A 24,875-nucleotide genomic window follows, 5' to 3' on the forward strand; every position below is an offset into this window, starting at 1 on the left:
CAATCATTTGTCTTTCAAGCAAGCCTTCTACAGTTAGTTTAAATTTAAATATGTTCGTCCCTATTTTTCTGATGAATAGATATGCTCCCTTGAATCTCCCTCAACCTATGAATCCAATGCCTCAAGATTACCTCAAATTGTTACCTTGTTTCACAGGGGAAGATGAGGGAATTGCAGAGAAACATATTGCCACATTTTGTGCACTTTGCTGAAAATTTGAATGTAGAGTTTTTAGATGTGGTGATGAGATTGTTTTTCTAGTCACTGGATGGAGAGGCCAGCAAGTGGTTCAAAATCATTCCTGCAAATTCGATTAAAGCATGGGAATAATTGGAAAATGTGTTTACATAGCGGTGGGGAGAGAAGAAAGATCATAGCTATTTTCTAACAGAATTTAGTGTCATTAAAAGGAAGTCTAAAGAGCAAGTAGGTGAATTTATAAAAAGATACAATAAGTTATACAATAGTTTGCCTAGAGAACTTAAGCCTCCTCTTGCCGGAGTAAAAGTAGTATTTTCAAGAGCATTTGATTCTGATTTTGGTTTCACCCCGAGGGAGAGGAGGTCCCCTTCATTGGATAAAATACAAACTGATGCTCTTGAAATTGAAGCTAATTTTTATGCAGTAGGAAATATTAAACCAAAAGACACTAAACAAGATAAGGGGAAAGGAAAAGAAGAAGAAATGAAAATTGTCAGTCAAACACCTGATTATAATGAACAAAAATTAGAAGAAATGACTAAGGTTATTAAAAATTTGTCCAGTAAACTAATAAAGTTGGAGCTGGAAAACAAGAATACACCTAGACAATTTCAGTAGGGGCAGAATAGAAATTTCAACCCTCAGTTTAGAAAGCCACCATTGCAGATTTTGCAGAGGGATAGGAAAGATCAAGATCAGATACAACCTCCCTTATACATTGAGGATGAATCAGAGGATGCAGTAGAAGGAACTTCTAAGGAGCATGAAAATAAAATATCAACATTTTATGGGGAGGAGGAAGATGTGATTAGGAGAGAGGATTTGAGTTCTGAATTTCAAGTTTCTCTAGATGATAACGAAATTGATGATTATTGCAGAAAGTTTACTGATTTTATGCAAGTATAATTGCACAGGAAATATGACCTTAGATCAAGAAAAAGGTCAAGAATGTAGGAGGTTACTGATGAAAAACAAGATCCAATGTCTCAACATATGGCGACTCCACAACAAAACCAAAAACAACAGGACAAAGGGAAGAAACAAGTTGATTCAGGCACAAAAATTTCTTTTCAGCAAGGAGAAAGTTCTAAACAAAAATCAAGTATGGGAATTCTGAATAGACATGTTCATGAGCAAGTAGATGATTCAAATGATGTTTCAAAGCAGAAGATGAATGATGAAAAACAAGAAAATATTGGGAAGCAAAATCAATTTTTTAGCCTAACTAAGGAATTAGAAAAGATTAAAATTCAAGTTCCTTTAACAAAATTGGCTAAAACTCCAACATATAAAAAGAAAATTTCTGATTTTAGAAATCTCTCTCAAGATGATCGTGTGGAAGATACAATAAATTTACAAGAGGAGAGACTAGTAGTAATGTTTAGACCCCAGGTAGAAGAAGTGGATTCTTCCACTCCACCTTTCTACATATCTTTGTTGGTTCATTTTTTTATTCTACATAATTGTATGTTGGATTCAGGAGCTTCACATAACTTGATGCCATTGTCAGTAATGAAACAATTGAACCTCCATATTACTAAACCTTATAAAGATATTTATTCATTTGATTCTAAAAAGGTTAAATGTGTAGTAGTAAAAGATTTAGATGTTTCTCTGGCCGAGATTATAGCTAGAATCCTGGTGATGGATGTGGCAGTGGAAAATATTCCTGCATGCTTTGGAATGCTCCTTTCAAGGTCCTAGGGAGAAAAACTGGGTGGTGTACTAAAATTGGATTTTACATATGCAATAATCCATGTCTTCATAGGTGAAGAGAGGAGATGATACAAAGAAACCAAGTTTATTAAAACCATTACAAAGGAGGGTTCTAGTAATTCTCCTGTGTACAGTCAGGAAAATGATGACTTTTCCTATTTTATGTTACAAGAAGCAGAGGATATTGCTGAAGACAATAAAGTGCAGCTCCCTTCAACAATTAAAAATGAGGAGCTAACAGTCAGTGGAGTATGGAAACTTTATTTTGATGGTGCTTATTCAAGAGATGGAAGTGGAGCAGTTATATTTCTGATTTCTCCAAAAGGCCATTTCTTTCCTTTTTCTTATAAGTTGGAATTTGACTCCACAAATAATATCACTGAGTATGAGGCATTAGTTCTAGGATTACAAGCTGCTAAAGGTTTAGGGGTGCAATGTATTTCTATTTTTGGAGATTCTGAATTGGTAGTAAAGAAGATAAAGAATCAATGTCAAACAAAACATCCAAGGTTAAGAACATATAGAAATGAAATATGGGGTTTGATAGATATTTTCTTTGCTCCTTTCAATATAAGGTTTGTACCTAGAGAAGAAAACAGAATGGTTGATTCTTTAGAAGTTGTAGCCAGTACTTTAAAACCACCTTTAAATCCCAGATTGAGGTGTGGAATTAAAATCAGGCATAGACCATCAATCCCAGATAATATTGAACATTGGTAGGTGTTCGAGGATGAGGAACAAATTAAAGACTTTCTTGAGTTGATTGGAGAGTTTGCAAGTTTAGATATTGATAAAGAAGAAGAGGTTCAAGAAGAACATACAAATAGGACATTTTTGAAAGATTTAGTTGGGAATCACAAGATTCTTCAACTCAAAGATAATGTAATACCTAAGGGCTTGGTACCCCTAGAAAAGTTGTTCAATGCAAATGATGTTGCAAGGAATCCAAAGAAAGAAGATTTGGAGGATGATACTGAAGAATGCAATTTGGGAATAGATCGACAACCCAAAATGGTAAGGCTCACTAAATATGTTCCAGAAAATTTCAAACAACTAAATGTAAGTCTTTTTAAGAAATTTGTTGATGTTTTTGCATGGTCTTATGAAGATTTAAAGACTTATGATACCAAGATTATTCAACATAAGATTCCTTTAAAACCAGGAGTGAAAGCTTTTAGATAAAAGTTGAGACAAATTAATCCTTTGTTGCTTCCATCAATAGAGAGAGAAGTTAAGAAGTTGTTAGATGCAAAGATAATTGTTCCTTTAAGGTATTTAGACTGGGTAGCAAATTTGGTTCATGTAAGGAAGAAGAATGGAGAAATTAGATTATGTGTTGATTTCCAAAATTTGAACAGAGCATCTTTGAAAGATAACTATCCTCTTCCCAAGATGGATCATATTTTATAGAAGGTGAATGTTTCTTACAAGTTATCAATGGTTGATGGTTTCTCTAGTTATAATCATATTTCAGTAGATAAGGAGGACTAGAAGAAAACAACATTCACAACTCCTTGGGGCACTTTTATGTATTCTAAAATGCCTTTTGGACTGATGAATGCAGGGGCTACATTTCAGAGGGCTATGGACATATCTTTTGTGGGAGAAAAACATAAGTTTGTTGTCATATATTTGGATGATATCACTACTTTCTCAAAGCTAGATGAAGAACATTTGGAGCATCTATGAAAAAAAATTGAAAAATGCAGAAGGTATGGTCTATCATTGAATCATAAGAAATATCATTTTGCTTTGAAAGAAGGAAAGTTGTTAGGCCATATTATGTAAAAAGAAGGAGTTAATATAGATCCAAGAAGAGTAGAAGCAATCAAGAAAATAACACTCCCTATGAATGAGAAGGAAATTCAATTTTTTTTGGGGAGGAAAATTTTTCTAAAGAGATTTGTTCCCAATTATATAGAGGTTGTAAAAGGCATTACCGATATGCTAAAGGAAGGTGTTGAAGTGAAATGGAATTAAATTTCCAAGGAATATTTTTCTAGAATTAAAGTCGCACTTCAAGAAGCTCTTGTATTAATACACCCAGACTATAAAAATCCTTTTCAATTGTTTTTGTTTGCTTCTGCTTCTACTATTGCAGTAGTACTTTTACAGAGGAATGAAGAAGGAAAGGAAAAACCAATGGCTTTCTTTAGCAGAGTATTAAGAGATGCAGAACTAAAGTACAATATTTTGGAAAAGCAGGCTTATGCTCTGGTCAAGGCACTTAAGGCTTTTAGGGTTTATATCCTCCAATCTCAAGTAACTGCATATGTTCCAAATGCTGCTATAAAAGATGTTTTGATTCAGGGTGATGTAGAAGGAAGAAGAAGGAAATGGATAGAAAAGGTACAAGAATATGATTTGGATATAAATCCAACCAATTTAGTAAAAGGACAGTGTTTGGAAAATATATTAACATAAACAAATTTCCAAGCTATGGGAATCAATTTACTTACTGAAGTTGAGAAAAACAGTACCAATGCAGAAGGAGATGAGGATGTAGGAATTGACAGGGTAAGTTCCTCAGACAGAAAATCAAAGGAAACCACTCACAAATAGATCACAGATCAATACACCAATATTCTTGACGTGGTTAAAACCCTCAAAGAGGGAAACAGTCCACAGCCTGAGCCAACGTGGCCACTTTAGGCAATTTATTAATGAAAGAAATAAAATTTACATAAGCTTCTCTCATGAACGGTCACCCTACAAATGACCCTCCATGCTCTTTAAATAGAGATCATGGACCAATCGGGTGTTAAGCCACAGATCAAGTGTTGGTAATACCAAGGAGAGAATGAATCGTTGGATCACTTCATGTCTAGAACATATTGTGACCATCAGATTGTAAGTTACAAATGTACATAGTAAATAAACACACTTTACCTAACTCTACACTAGACCAAGTTATACTTAACTATTTCCTATTTGTCGGAATATCCTAACATCCCCCCTTAAGAACAACTTGGGATAGGATTGAAGGATGTACAAATATGACACAATAGGAGAAGGAAGGAGGAATTAGAGCCTATCCCCCCTTAGTGACAACTTCCTAAACTCCAACCATAAATCGAAGTTTAGTAAACTTCACCTCTATGAGAGCCTTTGTAAAGATGTCTGTAACTTGATCATCAGTTGAACAATATTGAACTTTAAGAACATGGTCATCAACGAGATTTCTAATGAAGTGCATGTGTAGTTCAATGCGTTTGTTGCGCTGATCTTTGACTGGATATTTGCATAGTTGAATGGCACTTTGATTATCACACCAAAGTGTAGTCGGATGTTGCTACTGAAAGCCAAACTCTGACAGGATCTGATGAAGCCACAGGATTTTCTTACTAGCTTCTATGATGCCACGATACTCTGCTTCTGCTAAAGAAAAATAAATGGCACTTTGTTTCTTGCAAGCCCATGTAATAGGTCCAGAACCAAGAGTGAAGACATAACCTGCAGTTGACTTCCGAACATCAGGGTCACCAACCCAATCGGAATCAATGAAACCAACCAATAGAGGAGATGCTTTTGCACTGTAATGAATCCCAAAATAAACTGTACCTCAAACATAATGAAGTATTCTTTTCACTTCTTTCTAATGACTTTCATGTGGGTTTTGCATAAACCGAGCAATAAGGCCAACAACAAAGGAAAGGTCAAGATGAGTATGGGTCAGATACACAAATTTTCCTACAAGCTGATGGTATAAGGTAGCATCAACTTCAGGGGAAGTACAAGTGACTAAAAATTTGGCTCTAGACTAAAAGGGAGAAGGGGATGGCTTACAATATTCCATGTGAAAGTGGCGTAGAAGATCACAGATATACTTGGACTGGGAAAGGGAAATACCTTCCTTGGATTGCAAGACTTGAAGACCAAGAAAATAATGCAAGTGTCTTAAGTATGTCATTTCAAACTTCTTTTTAAGGCTCGAATTCACATGGTTTATAAGGTTGGGATCACTACCAGTAAGGATAAGATCAACATAAAGAACAAGAATGATAAGAGACTTACCCACTTTCTTGGTGTAGACAATATTGTCAGAATGACACCTAAAAAAGCTAGTATCTAAAACAAAGCTATCCATTTTGGCATACCAAGGCTGAGGGGCTTGCTTAAGACCATAAAGGGATTTCATAAGCCGACATACAAGGCTGGAGTCTATCTATATAAAGCCAGTAGGTTGTTCCATATATATTTATTCATGCAAGTCCCCATGCAAGAAGGCAGATTTAACATACATCTGATGGACTTCCCATTTGAAAGAGGTAGCAAGGGAAAGAACAAGGTAGATAGAATTCATTTTGGCAATAGGGAGAAGGTTTCAGTATAGTCAATGCCTTCAACTTGTGAAAAACCCTTAGCAACAAGATGAGATTTATGTTTATCAACTTTTCCATCTGGTCCATACTTGGTTCTATAAACCCATTTGCATCTAACAAGTTTTCGTACCTTTGGAAGAGGAACAAGGTCCCATGTATCATTTTCCAATAATGAACGATATTCTTCATTAATAGCTATGTCCAAATCTAGATGGCTTGAAGCTTCTGCAATGGTGTCAGGATCATAAGTCACTGAAGCTTGAGCCAATAAATAAGAGGCTCTATCAAACTGAGAACGTGTATGTTGTTGATCTGTAGGATCACCTACAAGGGCACCTGCTGCATCCCAAGTAGCATGAACCCATTTTGGAAGCTGGGGAGCTGAAGGAGGATCCCAAGAAGGTGGGGGAGAATTGTCATCCTCACTATCATAATTTGAAGAAGAAATATTTTCAGAAGTAGAAGGGATAGAGAGAGGTGGCACATCCACCAAACTAGGCTCGTAGGCCAATATATTTTCAGCAAACTTTACATCTCTTCTAATGATAACATTTTTGGACTTAAGTGGAATAAGTATATATCATTTGAAATCTTTAGAATATCCAACAAAAATACATTTTTCACTCTTAGGTTCTAAAGCTTTATGTTTCTCATTAGGAATATGGGCCCATTCTTCACTTCCAAAAACACGAAAGTGGCTTACATCTAGTTTAATTGAGCTTCATGCTTCTCCTAGAGTGATATTCTTTAAAACCTTAATAGGAGTGCGATTTACTATGTAATTAGCACATTTAATTGCTCCTGCCCAAAAATTAAGACTAAGTCCTTTATATTGAAGCATACGATTAGCCATTTCCTTCAAGGGGCGATTATTCCTTTCATCTACACCATTTTGTTGTGGAGTATATGGAACAGTATCTTTCATTTGAATTCCATGCTCAGTGCAAAAGTTGATGAATTTGTTGTTAATATATTCTCCGCCATTATCAGATCTTAGCTTAAGAATTTGATGTCCAGATTGTTTCTCAACAAAGGCCTTAAAGTCCAAGAACATGGTAAATACTTCACTCTTGAGTTTTAAGAAGTATACCCAAGTGCATCTGGAGAAATCATAAATGAAAGTTAAGAAATACTTGTAGCCAAAGAATGAAACCACTGGAAGTGGACCACATAAATCACTATGCACAAGATGTAAAGGGGCTGAGGCGTGTCAAGATGCACATTTTTCAAAACTATCCCAATGATGTTTTTTGAGTACACATCCGGAACAAACACCGTATCTGCAAGATACCATAGGAAGACCTGTCACCATATTTTCTTTAATAGATTTTGGAGGGAGCGATATTTTAAGTGACCAAATCGCTCATGCCAAAGTTTGCTCACTTCATCATTATGACCAACAAATACCGAGGGAAGAGTTGATGACCCAAAGTTGTTAAACTTATACAACGTTGTAGAATCATCAGCAACGCCAGTAGCTAAAATCTATCTGGGATCTCTTCGGTCCTTAATTACAACATCGTGAGGTGAAAATTCAACAGTTTTACCTTCACCTGAATGAGTTATCTAATATACAAATAGAATGTTGCAGGGTAAGTTTGGAACACATAATACATCATTAAATTGACCATTGTTTAGATGAACAGTTCTAGTCCCTACAACACTAAGAGATATATCATCACCAACATATATATTTTTGGTGTTACAATCATTTAAAGAAGAAAACATGGCTTTGGTTTTGGCCATGTGATAAGAAGCTCCAGAATCAATGAGCCACTCATGAGAATGAGAAGAAGAAGAGTCACTGGAGCTTTGGGGTGCGTGCTTACTTGGAAAAGCTCTTTTTACCTACAAAACAAAAAATCACACAACCCAACACGAACATGCAAAAAAAACCAAACCTTATGGATTGAAGTTAGCTTTTGTTGGAAACTATATATTTTTCTCAATGTTTCTAATTTTCCGAGATCACACTAAGGAGCGGTGGAAAAGAGAATACGCATGAGAAGAATTCTTCCTTTCTGTTTATGGTTTTCCCAGATCACACAGAGTCGCGAGGCGAAGAGCATATGCAGAAATGAAAGGTATAGATCCGGTAATAAAAAATAGAGAGCTAAATAAACCAAAATAAACAGAGAGATGAATAACTAAAACTACAAATAAAGACTGTATACCTCCAGATCTTAAAAATTACATAGCTGGGGCTACCAGAAACCTTTTCACGTGAAACGAAAGGGGTTCCTCACTAGAATGGATGCTCCTAATACAATAGAGCAGTCCTCTTGGCCTGAAAGCAGTAAAAAATAGTAGATCTATGAAATGACAGTCAGATGCAGTTGTACCGACTTCAGATTTGGATCACCAATGGATGCAACCCTCAAATAGCTCTGATACCATGTAGGAATTTATAAGGTAAGTTCCTCAGATATAACACCAAAGGAAACCACTCACAAACAAATCATAGATCAATACACCAATATTCTTGACGTGGTTAAAACCCTCAAAGAGGGAAATAGTACACGGCCTGAGCCAACGTGACCACTTTAGGCAATTTATTAATAAAAGAAATAAAATTTACATAAGCTTATCTCATGAACGGTCACCCTACAAATGACCCTCCATGCTCTTTAAATAAAGATCATGGACCAATCGGGTGTTAAGCCACGAATCAAGTGTGGGTAATACCGAGGAGAGAATGAACCGTCAGATCACTTTATGTCTAGAGCATATCATGACCGTCGGACTGTAAGTTACAAATGTACATAGTAAAGAAAAACGCTTTACCTAACTCTACACTAGACCAAGCTATACTTAACTATTTCCTATGTGTCGGAATATCCTAACAGAGGAAGTAAATGGAGGTAAGAAAGAAAATTCTAATGATAAATTTTGGTATAAATACTTTTGTTTTGATTGGTATAAATAAATTGTCCATTATTTATGTTTTCTTTGATGTCCTCCCAATTTGAATAGATCAAATTATAGAGCTCTAAAAGTTAAAACTCAAAAATATGTGTTAGTCAGTGGAAAATTGTATTGGAGGAATCCTAATGGTATTTTGTTGCTTTGTATGACAGAAGGGGAAAGTATTGAAATAATGAATGAATATCATGGTTTTTTCTATGGTGGTCATTATGGGTGGAAAGTGAAAGCTCATAAGATTTTGAAAGCTGGTTGTTTCTAGCCTTCTTTGTTCTCAGATGTTTACAGGTTGGTAAGGGGATGTCAAAAATGTCAAATGTTTGCTGAGAAAAGAAGTTAGCACCATTTCCTTTAATTCTTGTTTTTATAGAAGAACCATTCAGACAGTGGGGATTAGATTTCGTAGGAGAAATCAATCCAACATCAAGTGGGCAATATAAATGGATTTTAACAGGTACAAATTATTTTACTAAATGGGTGGAAGCAGTTCCAACAAGAAAAGAAAATGATTTGGTGGTGATTAAATTTTTGGAGGAAAATATTTTCAGTAGATTTGGGTGTCCTAAAAGATTAGTGGCAGACAATGCGCAAGTTTTCAGGTCTGCTAGATTGCAATATTTTTGTCAAAAATATAATGTGATATTGTCTCATTCTACTACTTATCACCCTCAGGGGAATGGGTTAGCAGAATCATCAAATAAAACACTGGTGAGGATACTTAAGAAGACCATTGCAGAAAATCAAAAGAATTGGGATACTAAACTGAAATTTTCTCTATGGGCAAGCCGAGTAACCCCAAGAAGGTCCACTGGAAAATCACCATTTGAACTTGTTTATGGAACAAATGCATTATTTCCTAGTTAGTTGATAAAGCATGTTGCATTATTGGTCCAAGATATTCAAGAAGAGTCAAGCCCTCTGGTGAGAAGAATGAATCAGTTGATTGAACTTAATGAAAACAAGGAAAAAGTCATGGAGAATTTGATTGGTTATCAACAGAAAATGAAGATGATTTTTGACAGGAAGGCTAAGGATATTATTTTTCAGCCCGGTGACCTAGTCCTTAGATGGAATACAAGAGGGGAAGACAAAGGCAAACATGGTAAGTTTGATCCTTTGTGGTTGGTCCTTTTAGAGTTGCAGAATCAAAGGAAAAAAACACCTTCATTTTCGATAATTTAGATGGTGAACTGTTGGGACAGGGTCCCCTAGGGTAAATTTTGGGGTTAAAAGCCCAAGTTTTGGGGAAGAAAGCCCAATTTTTTTATGTAAAGTGTAAACTCTCCATAATTTGTGGTCACAAAGCATGTAGATGTAAAGTGTCAAAAAAGGATTTCCACCCTTCTTTTATGTAAGTTGTGTTGGCTTTAGAAGATCCACCCATGGTCCGTGGACTATGGGCTTGTATAAAAAGGAGAGTCTTAGAAGAGTCTAAGGCAGTTTTAGAAGTTGGAAAATGATGAATGTAATGGGTCATTAGCAAAAAGAGCGTAGAGTCCTAGAGTAGAAGAAAGGCTGTACAGTTGTGTGCACAGAGGCCTAGGGTAAAAGTTCGTAGCTGAGTGTGCAGACCCCTGAAGCTGTGTGCGCAGGGTAGTTAGAGTCTGTAAGAAGATTTGAAGTACTAATAAAGAAGATTACTCTGGAAATATTTGTGTTTGATCTATTTACTTCTATTATGAAAAAATGCAGTTATGTTATGCTAAATAATGGTTTCATGATTTAATGTTGTATTGATGGGTGAATCTATATGTTTTACATTGTTATATGTTCGCAAGTAATAATATATGTTTACGCGAAGAACGCATTAAAGCATATTGAATTTATCAGATACTTAAGATGATATGGGCAAATACGGAAGTAAGAGTAATTACAGAAGCACGTAAGTGGTTGATTCGCCTGGTTAGGGTCCGCGAACGACAGTCATAGACCTTCGCAAAGGTCTAGAGGCTGATTAAGAGAAGTATATCGATAAGCCCTAAAAGGCTTATTGATCTACGTGAAGACAGAGTTAGGGCATAAAACAACATCACTACCATCTCTAGGTGTGGAAACTTGGTTCCAGCATCCCCCCATACTGCTTCAGGTGAGACTTCAGTCCACGCTCCATGGATTGATGCCGAAAGGGCCAGTAGTGTAGGGATTTGTTTGGCTAAATTAACACTGAACCTGGGTCAAGGCCCACTAAACCAACAAATGGTTCTGTTGCCAGGACTAGGATCTGCATAAGAGATGTGTGATGTCGCATCACTGGAATTAGACTAAGAAGGAAATTGAAGACTGGTTGGATAGGAAAATCCACGAATTTGCGACAGAATAAAACATAAATCCTTGATTTACGAAAGAACAGTGGTTGGACAGATACCTATACACAGAAATACATGAAATATTCTTTTGTTCCTTCCCGATTGATTTATACGAGTGGATCACTAAATTGGTAGACAACCAAGGAAGGTGGAGGCTTGACAGTCCGATAGTGTGGACCCCGGAGTTAGTGCGAAGATTGGAAGCCTCTGAAGGTAAGATAGCACATGCTGTTGATCACTGGCTTGGTCGTATCATAGGAGGATTTGTGACAGAGTTCACGGTCAATACTTCAGTTAGTTACAACAAAGTAGAGCACAGCTTCTTCAAGGGACAGTAAGGTGAGTATTTAATATCTTTAAATACTTGGATTAAGATGCTCTTGTGTGCAAAATGGGTTATGAAGTTACCTTGATGTTTGGAGTGATGCAAAGTGGAAATATCTTCAAGGATAAAGGGAGAATAGGCCTTGAATATAACCTGTTGATCAAACCTCCTTAGAGTGATGACGAGGAAACAACATAGGCTTCACCTTAGAGCGTTGTTCAGTTAATAAGACGAGGGTTCCCACGAATACCCCATCCACCCACCCCACCTCCGCATTCACCTCCACAGAATACACCTTTTCCCACACCGCCACCACCTCTACCACCGTTCAATATGGCGAATCCAGTAAAGTTTCTTGTTTTCAAGGGTTCGCGAAATGAGGACCCGAGTAAGTTTTGGTTCATCACGAAGGTCATATGGGAGGCTCAGGGTATAACGGATGATCAGATGAAGAAAGAAACATTGGTCACTGCTTTACAGGAATGCGTGCTGACATGGTACATTAAGTATTGCACTGATAACCCGATGGATTCATTAGCAAATATTCAAATCGTGTTGAATAAGGAGTTTAGTAGGCCTAAGTCTAAAGAACAATCAATTGTGGGATTCAAGGAGATCATGATGAAGCCTGGTGAAACACCCTGGGATCTGAATCAGAGATTGAAGTGCATGATCCGCGAAGCTAACATGAATCTTACGGATGGGCAGCACTGCGAAAGGTTTGTGGCTTCACTCTTGCCTCATCTAAGGGTTGCTTTATCACAGCAAAAGATTGGGACCTATGCAAAAGCCCTGGAGATTTCGATGAGATTGCATGAGACACTGATGCAAGATGCTAATTTTGGATTTCAGCATATTCACGCGCAGTTCCAAAACCTTTGCCTAGAGTTTCAAAGTCTGAAGAAGGATAAAGTAGTTTGGCCAGAGGTGAGCAAAGGAGTTTGTTGCCTACAATGCAAAAGTCAGGGAGCATGACAAATATCACTGCCCATTCTTCTCGAATTATTTTGTAGCCAGAGTGTCGATGCCTCTGAGGCTGAAAGCTCAAGTAGAGCCAAGTATAGGGCTTGTGCTATGGCATGCTATCTATCAGGTAGCTGGAAAACATGTGACAGACAATTGTCACCTGCTGCAGAAATTTGTACAGACACCACAACAACTCTTCTGCAACTTCTATCAATCGGTGAGGCATGATGAGCGTAACTTCCATAGCTATGAGCTAATGATGGATAAAACACCCACATATAGAGTGTAGGCAGAAACTTGGCTCCAAATCAAGGTGTTGGGGGAGTGCGAGGAGGATTTCAGGGGTGCAATCGAGGCCAAGGTGGAGGAGGACCTAGTAGAGGTCAAGGACAGGTGATTTTCTACAACTCTGGGGTACCAAGACACTACGCGCGAGAACGCACGAACTTGACACACCTGTCATGCAGATACTACACTAAGTTTAACCATGCGACAGAAGACTATCCTGTATTACTATCTAAGATATGCAAAAAAGCGATGTAGCCTCAACAGCCTATGCAGAATCTACAAATGATGAGTGTTGAAACTTGCAAAGAGGATCCTAATGTGAACATCGTGTTGCAAAGTGGAATGACGACTGGTGAAGACAAAGGAAAGTAGCTTGAAGAATTTGAATGGGTCTGCATATCTCTAGAAAAGGAGGTTGAGTTTGATCTGGAGCATGCGAGGGAAACATTTATGGAAGCAAAGAAAAGCTTCGCTGAGGCTTCTACCTCAGAAAGTTAGAATAAGAAGTCTAAAGAAATGGAGCCATCCATGCTTACTACATTTTTGGATACCTGTATGAAGTTGCTTCAAGATAGCAAGGCCGTATAGGGATTACAGGAGTTGATCAATAAATGTGTTGGAAATACTCTTAACGGACTGCATGTGGTCAGGAAAATTGGTAAGAATAAGGCAAGGACATAGCGAGAGATGAGACTCACCACACAAATAGAAGAATATGAAATGGACCAAGTTATTCTAGATCTAGGGTCTGACACAAATGCTTTTCCTAAATAAACATGGGAGAGAATGGGGAGACCTGTGCTACAGTGGTCTCCTATTCAATTGAGAATGGCGAATCAACAAAAGATTATCCCCATGGGAAGATTACAGGGAGTGACAGTCAATATCAAAGGCGCAAGCGCATTGGCCGATTTTGAAGTGATAGAGATTATGGATGATAACAATCCCTACCCTGTGCTCCTTGGGATCGACTGGGCTATCAAAATGAACGGGGTGATCAATTTGAAGAAGCGGACAATGTCATTTGAAAGAAAATTGCTCTGCGTAGTAGTATCGTTGGACACTGTAGAAGGACCAAGCTACACTCAACCAATCCGTGATTACGAAAGTGATGATGATTTGGACCAGATTTATAAGATAACGATGCGAGATCAAGATTGGGTGAATCTGACAACTGATGGACGTATTGCATGGGACCGCGACAGCTCCTGCACATCATATTCAGACAAGGAATTGGAACACTGGCAGAATAGATTGCATGAAGTGTCTACGCTATGATGTAACATGATGATCAAATCACTGCACTTTGTATCATCAAAGGTAAGAATTATGCCTTACTATGATGGTTTAACTAATGTTGATAAATTTCTGGATGCACTTGAAAGGGAAGTGTCGGAGAAGCATTGCTTCCAAGCCTTGGACTTGGCGCTACACCTACACGATGGTGGGGTACGCATAAAGACATCTTTGATGGATGGCGCAAGTATAGATGAATGATGAGGGTGTGATTTAGTCACCCAAAGGTAGGATTGACAGAGAAATACGATGGAAGGAGTGACCCATGCGATCACTTAGCCAAATGGACCGATGCTTATGGAGCAGAACCGCAACCAGAGTGGGTGCATTTGTTCTATCACACCTTGGATGTAATACCTATGAATTGGTACATAGAGATAGAGCTTTGCCATGGCACAGATGAATGGGATATTTTGAGACAGGGATTCTTGATGAGATTCAGCTTTGAAGATGGATTTGAGTGCATTGATGAAGTGTTATAGGAGGTCAAAGTAGCGATCTTCAGAATACCACAGGATCCCTTGGATTTGATTCAACCGGATTGGACCACCCAGCCACGCCACACGATGGAGTGCTACAATGTGACCGCTAAAGAGGAAGACGAGGATCCAAGGAACATTAATATCCCAGAAATAGAAGGACACCGTGAAGTTGAGGGGCCACAGATAGAAAACCCAGATATCACCGCGTTGCTGAAAACAAGACAAGTGAACATTGGGATAGAGGCGGAGCCGAAGTTTGCAAAGATAGGGAACTACTGGGATGATGCCACAATGGATAAGGTCACTAAGTTTCTCCGCGAATACTAGGACTTGTTCCCTACAAAGTTCTTAGACTTAAAAGGGATAATAGGGGACCTGGGAGTTATGAAAATTATGTTGAAACCAGATGTGAAGCCGATCAAACAAAGGCCTTACTACCTCAATCCAAAGTATAAAGAAAAGGTCTACTTAGAGTTGGATAAAATGCTTGCAGTAGGTATTATTGAACTGGTGGAAGAATCTGATTGGGTGAGCCCAATAGTAGTTCAGGAAAAGAAGTAGAAGGATGAAATAAGGATATGTGTAGATCTCAGGAAGCTGAAAGATGCTTGAGTGAATGATCATTTTCTGACTCCATTCACCGATGAAATGTTGGATAATGTAGGAGGACAGGAAGCATATTCGTTCACTGATGGGTTCTTGGGGTACCATCAAATCAAGATCACACCGAAGGATAGAAGTAATACGACCTTCACAACCGATTGGGGATGCTTTTAGTATAGTGTAATGCCTTTTGGACTGAAGAATGCGTCAGCGATCTTTTCGTGCGTAGTCATCGTGGCATTCAAGGACTTCATTCACAAGTTTCTAGAGGTATATTTCGATCATTGGACGGTGTTTAGGTTAGTGAAGCGCCATGTAGCTAGCTTACACTTGATGATAGATACATGTTGAAGGTATCATATCATGCTTAATTTTAAGAAATGCCTGTTCTGTGTTCCTTTCAAAATCTTGCTAGGCCATGTGGTATGCAGACAAGGATTAATGGTGGACTCAGCTAAGACAACAGTTATAATTAATTTGTAGGCACCAAGAAGTGTGAAACAGTTGCGCACAATGTTGGGGCATACAAGATACTATAGAAAGTTCATCAAGAGTTATGCCCAAATTACCGCGCCAATGGAGAAGCTGCTAAAGAAGGATGCTACATTCTGTTGGAATGACAAATGTCAGTGGAGCCTAGATGTGTTAAAGGAAAAGATGGTCACCGCGTTGATCCTAGTCTTTCCAGATTGGAAGAAGGAATTTCATGTGCATGTGGACACGTCATGTATTGCGCTTGGAGCAATACTAACACAAGCCAGTGAGGGAGAGTTGGATCACCCTATAGCGTTTGCATGTAGGAAGTTGTCTAAAGCTGAGAAGAACTATTCAACGACAGAGTGTGAAGGTTTGGCTATGATGTACGTGCTCTAGAAGTTCAGAAACTACTTGCTAGGCGAACACTTTAAGATGTATACCAACCATTCTAATTTAAAGTACCTAGTTAACAAACCTGTGTTGGAGGGGAAGATATGCAGATGGCTACTGCAATTTCAGGAATATGATTTTGAAATCATTATGAAGCCAAGACGATTGAATGCAAGACCAGATCATTTGCCACACATTGAAATAGGAGAGGAGCCTACTAATTTGGAGGAAGGACTGTCTGACACATAACTCTTTATGGTGTGCATAGCTGAAAATCACTTTGTAGATATCATACACTCCTTGATGACAGGAATGGCTCCAGAAGGGTATACTAGTCAACAAAAGGAGTTGGTGGTGTGCGCGATAGACTTTTCTGTCATTGCAGGACATTTATATAAAATGCGCTCAGATGAAATTTCTTTTTACGTTATGTGCCTGAGTTTGAACGGAACATCATCCTCACTAGAGCTCATGAAAGAGTTGCGGAAGGACATTATGCAAGAAAAGCAACAACACAGAAGATTTTACGTGTTGGGTTGTGGTGGTCGACACTGCATAAGGATTCCAAGGCTTATTGTAAGGCATGCGATGCATGTTAGAGGATGGGTAGACCATCATGGAGGGATGAGCTACCTCTGAATTCGCAAGTGTCGTTATAGCCATTTGAGAAATGGGCAATTGATTTTGTAGGCCCAATTTAGCCTCTAGGAAAGAAGATGGGTGCATGGTATATCATCACCGCGATGGAGTATTTGACCAGATGGGTAGAGGTGCAACCTGTAAAGGATTGTATAGGAGCAATAGCAGCAAAGTTCCTCTTTGAATATGTGCTAAATAGGTTTGGTTGCCCAAAGATTTTCATGAGCGATTGTGGTAAACATTTCCTTAATGAAATGATCATCGCATTGATGGAGGAATTCCAAGTTTATCATCAAAAGAGCATGCCATATCACCCACAGGCCAATGGGATGGTCGAAGCATTTAATAAGGTATTGGAGAATGCATTGATGAAGGTTTGTAATGCACAAAGGAATGATTGGGACGTGCACATACCCTTGGTGCTACGGGCTTAAAGAACTACTTATAAGAAGTTGAATGGACAAACACCCTTCAAGCTGGTCTATAGCGTAGAAGCTATGATGCTAATGGAGTATATTGTACCTAGTCTATGCAAAACGGTGTTCATAGGAATGGTGGACCACACAGCCTTGGAAGAGAGGCTCGCACAGCTGACAGAGCTTGAAGAAGTTATATCTTTGGCTGGATCCCATCAGCAAGTTTAGAAGGAGCACGAAAAGGCATGACACGATTGGCATATCAAACTGCGTACCTTCAAGGTAAACGATTTGGTTTTACTATATGACAGCAAGTTTGATAAATTTCCAGGAAAATTTTAGATGCATTGGCTGGGGCCATATATCATTAAAGATATTACTTATGGTGGAGTAGTTCAACTGGTGAAATTGAATGGAGATCCATTTCCTGGAAAGGTAAATGGAAGCCGATTGAAACCATACACCAAGGATCCAGCCAGATTACTATATGATGGAAGCATAGTTGTAGCACTCTAAGCAATTGAAAGGAGGTGTGGGACTATAAACTACACTGCCTGGGTTGTAGAGATGTGTGACTGGGGTGTTAATCAATGTTGTCATTGATGTCAATATGGAATTGACTGAGATGGAAAATATTCTTGATATTCCTAATAAATATCATGAAACCCTAGAATGAGATGATAAGGTTGAAGACAATAGATACCTGGTTCCATATGATGATGTCGTAAATCTTGTTTTATAAGAATGTCATCAATTAATATGTCAAGTCACTTGATGAATGACCACAATTGATGATGGCACTTGATGAGGTCTTGATAACATGGTTGGATATCATTTGATGGTTGGAGGATTATTTTACAGTTCTCCTAATGATGTTGCACTATGACTGCACTAGTATATGATGACATTGTTCATGTGTCATGCTACATGGATGTTCCACTCTTGCATAATGACTCTATGATCCTATGATGACATTCATAACAATGAAGAAGCCAAAGAATGAAGAAGCCACACTGTCCTAAACATTCCTCATGTCGTACCAAACTTTTTATGCATAAAATTTAAGGAAAGACACAAAGAAAAATGATTTTGGACACCTTGGATGAATCCTTTCAAAATGGACCCTAGACCATCTTAAAGAGGATTTTTTCCTCTTTCTAACGAGCCTTTATTTGCCTCAAAAATCCCAATAGTTTGTGAGATATTGAATTTTTAAGTTAAGGAAATTATTCCTAGCAGTGAGTTGACCTACACTCACTCATACAAGTTGGCCTCACTTCAAATAGACATGTCCCTTCAATTATAAATGAAATATCTATAAATAAATGTCTAAACACTTCATTTTGATCAACAATTCAGGCAAGAATTCAAAGATATGAAGTATAGAAGAAGACAGAAGGTCAAGGACAATAACTAGACTATTGTTTAGGACAAAAAAAAGGATAATTGTGTTTGGGCATAAAATCTTGGTCGAAGCTCCCATATTTTCCATGGCCGAAGCTGACATAGTTACCATGGTCGAAGCTATCGTAGTTGCTATGGTCGAAGTTGCCATAGTTTTCATGGTCGAAGCTGTCGTAGTTACTGTGGTAGAAGCTGCTATAGTTGTCGTGGTCGAAGCTGCTGTAGTTTTCGTGGTCGAAGTTGTCGTAGTTGCCGTGGTTGAAGCTACCGTGGTCGAAGTTTTCATAGTTGTCATGGTCAAAGTGTTGATTTATTGGGATTGGAAAAATAGAGCTTGTTGAAGTCTTCTCTTTAGAACATAATAGGGCAGAGTTGGAGAACTTTATGAAGCAGCATATTGAAGATTTGTGGAGATCAATGAATACCACGATGCATTGAATCCATCATGAGGTGGCCTTGAAGAAGTTTTGTTTGGGTAACATGAAGAGAAGTGGTGACACCTTCATGTGAAGAAGAAGGTTTTCATTGATGATGTTACGTGGAGACTAAGTGAAGGCGTAGCTGAAGATTGATAAGGCTTGTTGAAGAATACATTGGGAGCTGTGAAGTATAACCAAACATATCTTGTTGAAGTAAAGATAAGGGTTGGAGCCTAAGAGGTTGGAACCTCAAAGAGACAAGGTTGGTGCCTTAGAAGATAGGGTTGGAGCCTCAAAGAGACAAGGTTGGTGCCTTGGAAGATAGGGTTGGAGCCCTAGAGGATAGGAGTCCTTAAGAGACCAAGTTGGTGGTTGTACCAGAGATAGGGTTGGAGCCCTAGAGGTTGGTCCCTCAAAGTGACAAGGTTGGAGCCTTAGGAAGTCCAAGTCAGTTCTTGGAAAAATACATGTTAGATCCTAGGAGATTGAAGATTGGTGTCTTCATCTAGGGTTGGATCCCTAAAAAATATTGTATTTGATTTATTGAGATTAATAAAAGTATTTATTTTTATTGTTCATTTTGTGTTCTAATTATAAGTGATCTAACCGGTAAAAATAACAATTGAAAAGAAATACTGATTCACCCCCCCTCTCAGTGTTTCCAAGATGGGGGATTGCGTGGGATGGAATAATTCCATAGCATCAACAAAATCATGATAGGAGCTGCGCTATGGAATGAGAAACAGTGCAGGGAAGCCAAAAAGTGACCGTTACGGTCACTGTTCATGATTTGACAGTGAGAAAACGGCTAAGAGGAGCGGGGGGCGACATTTAAGGCTAAAATTAAGAGTGATATCTTTGAAAATCTGTTGCCAATCTAGCATTTATGAGCAGATTTTGGGGGGAACGGTCAGATTTGAATTCAAATTTTCCTATAAATTACAGATGGCCACCCAACAAAAAACACTTTGCATTTTGAGAGCTTCTGTGTTGTGCTATCGATTGCACATGAATCCTGCAATTTTTTAGGATTTGGTGGCTAGTTCAATGTTTGACAAGTTACCTAAGGAAACCCAGGAGTTCTTGAATAGCCTCATGTTGGCACCTGTAGAAACTGCAAGTGCTGGAGGATTTATGGCCTTTGAGGGAGCTTCCCCTGAGGTCGTAAGTGTGGAGGTGCTCGCCACAGTGCCAAAATCACCGAGGTCACCTAGGTCGAAGACTACACCAACAAGAGAGGCTTCTAAGACGAAGAAGGACAAACAAAAAGTGACACAACTAGTGTGCGAGTCACCAAGGAAGCACCAGAAGAAATAGAAGCCCACCGCAAAGGAGAAACACGAGGTGGTAAACCTAGAGTCTGATGAGGGTGCTGAGGAAACTGGTATGGGCACAGAGGACATTGATATTGAGGGAGTAGACCCTATCTCAAAGCTACCAGAATAAATCCCTCCATGTCGGGGTAAGGTGAAGGTCCCAAAGGACCCAGATGAGGGAAAGTTTCTCCTTCATACATCCTTGCTGCTAGAGAATATCACATTTGAAGGAACGTGATTTGCATGCGTCCCCCATCTAAAGCTAGAAGAATTGGACTTGGTAGACATGGAGCAGTTTCCGCACCTGGCTACTGAAAATTTGATGCAAAGAGTATTCTATAAGGACTCGAGTGTCACCACGCTGGAGATGATGAGGTGGATTTGTGCAGTGGAAAATGTAAGATTACTGAATCTTCTATGGGTATCGCATTACCACCGCGGTCCCATAAATTTGATAGTTATCAAACAGTTGTTGTGCCTAATGCAGGACAGGTGCCTTTGGTTGGAGGAGCCGATCCCTATAATTGATATGTTGATCCATAGGATCACCCTACTACCCCATTCAGGGCTGAATCCGACCAAGGCATTTGGTAGAAAGGCGGGCAAGCGCGACCTCGGCGAACGAATGAAGGACAAGTTTAAGCTTGTCAAGAAGCCACGCGGATATTCAATTTTGAGTATTATGGACCCCGTGGTGAAGGTGGCCACCCAGATCTTGGCTGGGAAGGTAATGAGGAAGTTTCGCATAGCTGAGGTTTAGGAACCAGTTGTTTCATTAGTGGCCCAGTGCACAAAGGGCGTACAATTCAATTGGGCGCACTACCTGTGCAGTGAGTTCCTCGCGAACTACAGGGAGGTACATGACCACAGCAAAACATTCCACTACTCATGGTTTTTGTTGTTGATTATGTCGATCATGTGGAAGTTGCCATAGGACAGTTCGTTTCATCCGATCGTGAAAGATTAGCCAGAAGTGGCAAAGTTTGCTTCGCTATGGGCCACGAAGGACACTGAGCGGGTTCACAAGAGCAAGGTATTCTAGGTATTGATGGAGATGAGCATCAATATGGCCATCAACCGCAAGCCAAGGCTGTCACCAACTGTCTTTGAGCAGTTGTCAGGATATGCAAAGTTCAAAGTAGACTTCCATTGTATCTCCATTCGAGGAAGGAAGGAACCAGAACAAAAGTGGTATGATCTACCATACCTCGCGATGGATGATGCCATAGCAACAATCCTTGATCATTGGCTAGCCGAGTGGTGGACGACCTTAGATTTGTCTACCGGGTCTAGTAAGTCTACCAGAAAGGAGAAGAAGGAAGAGGCCCGATCGAAAATGCAGTAGTTGGCTGAAAAATGGATAAAGGAGGTTGAGGAAAAAGAAAGAGAAGAAGCGGAGGGTGCCGCGAAGGAACGGGAGGAGGAGCACGACTCTGAAAGAAGTCAGAAATATCCCTCACCACAGATGGAGGAAGAAGAATGATCAGAGCAAGGTGGTGCAGATCTAGAAAGCACTCCCTTCTAAGTGAAGTGGAACAGGGAGTAGAAGAAGGAAGGGCCACACAAAATGTCCAAGGCCACCAAGTCGTCACTAGACCTAATCACCTTGACATAGGGGGACATGGATGACATCGAGGATAAAGTAAGGGACGCGATGGAAAAACTGCTATAGTGGTTCGAGAAGTAGCAGAAAAAAGCCTTGGTTTCCATTTAGACACGTCTGCGTGAGCTCCAAATCCAAACTACTCAACTGTAGGCAGATGTAGGGTGGAGCAGTGTGACGTCGACTAGTTTGGCATTGGGGACCACTTGCGCAGTGGAGATGGTTCGTACTTTCAATCCTCGGGCCGTTACGCTGCCTAATGGAGCCCTAAGCGGGGAGACAGATGCTGATAAGGCTTCTTTAAGGAACATTGGTCTCAACTTGGCTGCGCTCCCAAATGAATTCCTTCACACGCTGCAAATAGGTGTGATCGCATAACTTAAGGGACGAGAGTAGCACGTGCTAAGAGTGATCAGCGAGCAAAAGATTAAAAATGAATAGTTGTTCGTTGAGAAAACAACAGCGATAGACATTTGGAAGAAGGTCCAGGAGAAGAATGAGCGAACCGCAGCAGTGGTAGTAGAAACGTGGAGAATCATTCCAAAACTGCACATTCCCAAATTGACGCTCGTGGAGGTAAAGATTCGTAAGTTGGTTGCAGGTGTGCACGATGCATGGACCAAGATGGCCAAGGTTCAGTTTGAGTTGAACCTCAAGATTACAGAGCTCGAGTTGAGAGCAGAACCTTCAAGTCCGCCAGAGGTCAGAGAACAGTGCGAGGCACCTGTCAAGAATGCAGTCACTACAGTAGATGCCGCGATGGCAAAATGCACTACACTCTTCGAGCAATCGATGGAGGTCCTCATGAGTCTACAGGAAGATCCAAACCTGCAAAGGTTGAATACGACAAGGGAATTACAGTAGTAGTATGATGAAGCCAGAGCGACGGTGCGCACCGTCACCATCACACAAAGATTGGCCAAGCTACTTGAGGCAAAGGAACTAAAAGAACAGACAGAAGTAGCGTAGCAAAAAGAGGCAGTCCTCAAGGCTAGATTTGCACCTTCGCTGCATGAGGCTTATGTACCCTCCACCACCATTAGGGAGAAGTTGGCTAGCCTGCAGACAACACAGCAGAATATCTAGGTAGATAGGTAGTGGTGCAAGTGGAGCTGGGAGGTCTTCATAGCAAGATCTCCACACCAGTAGAGTCACTCGGGGGTGAGTCACCATATTTGTGTTGGGGGCATGTTGGGACAAGGTCCCTAGGGTCAATTTTGGGGTTAAAATCCCAAGTTTTGGGGCGGAAAGACCAAGTTTTTGTATGTAAAGTGTAAAGTCTCTGCAATTTGTGGTCGCAGAGCGTGTAGATGTAAAGTGTCAAAAAAGGGTTTCCACCCTTCTTTTATGTAATTTTTGTTGGCTTTAGAAGATCCACCCATGGTTTGCAAACTATGGGATTGTATAAAAAAGAAAGTCTTAGAAGAGTCTAAGGCAGTTTCAAAAGTTGGAAAATGAATAATGTAATGGGTCATTAGTGAAAAGAGTGAAGAGTCCTAAAGTAGAAGAAAGGCTCTGCAGCTATGTGTGCAGAGGCCTAGGGTAGAAGTCCACAGCTAAGTGCGCAGACCCCTGCAGCAGTGTGCACAGGGTAGTTAGAGTCTATAAGAAGATATGAAGTACTAATAAAGAATATTACTCTAGAAATATCTATGCTTGATCTATTTACTTAGGTTATGAATAAATGCGGTTATGTTATGTTGAAGAATGGTTCATGATTTAATGTTTTATTGATGCGCAAATCTATATGTTTTACATTGTTATCTGTATGCAAGTAATAATATCTGTTTACGCGAAGAACACATTAATGCATATTGAAGTTAATAGATACTTAAGTCAATTTGGGTAAATACGGAAGTAAGAGTAATTATAGAAGCACGTAAGTGGTTGATTTGCCTAGTTAGGGTCCGCGAACGACAGTCATAGACCTTTGCAAAGGTCTAGAGGCTAATTAAGAGAAGTATATAGATAAGCCCTAAAAGGCTTATCGATCTGTGTGACGGCAGAGTTAGGGCATAAAACAAAATCACTACCATCTCTAGGTGCAAAAACTTGGTTCCAGCATTCCCCCATACTGCTTTGGGTGATACTTTAGTCTGCGCTCCGCGGATTGATGCCGAAAGTGCCAGTAGTGTAGGGATTTGTTTGGCTAAATTAATGTTGAACTTGGGTCAGGGCCCACTAAGCCAACATGAACTGCTACAATGGCCAGTGAATGGGTAGTACCTTAAACACTATTTCCAACACTGGCTAATGTTTTTTCCAATCATTGTATATATCAGAATGTTCATTGTAAGTATGTCAGTGAGTTACCCATGGTAATGTGCGATGTTACAGTTTGACTCCATGCCCAAGGTGAAGGCACTAATCTGTGGTTCTTAGTGTTCTTTCTTCTTAAAAAAATTATCCCCAGGTGGAGCCAGATGTTGTAAACTATTTTAAATTTTATGTGTTGTACATATTAAATATAATTGTAAAAGGAAAAAAATCAAATATTGAAAAGAGAAAAGAAAAAATGTGAAATACTTCTTATTATTTGATTAAACTAAAGTTACTTTGGTTTATCAAAGGTTTTTTATACTAATATCTTGTCACTATAAAGTGTCTTGTAATAAATAAATACATACGGTGGGACCCTGTGGTGGTAGTCGAAAATGTTAAAGTGTGGGCAAGTCAGTGGTGAGCGAAAGGCAAAGAAGATGGGACCCTCCTGATGGAGAAAACTCGACTAATGGTACAGATTTACTACTGAGGCACCACCAGGGAATTAGTCACGTACAAAGC

This window comes from Pinus tabuliformis, chromosome 5_2 (genome assembly GCF_031772625.1).
Source record: "Pinus tabuliformis cultivar Carrire ecotype Pingquan chromosome 5_2, CPIR1, whole genome shotgun sequence".
NCBI lineage: Eukaryota > Viridiplantae > Streptophyta > Pinopsida > Pinales > Pinaceae > Pinus > Pinus tabuliformis.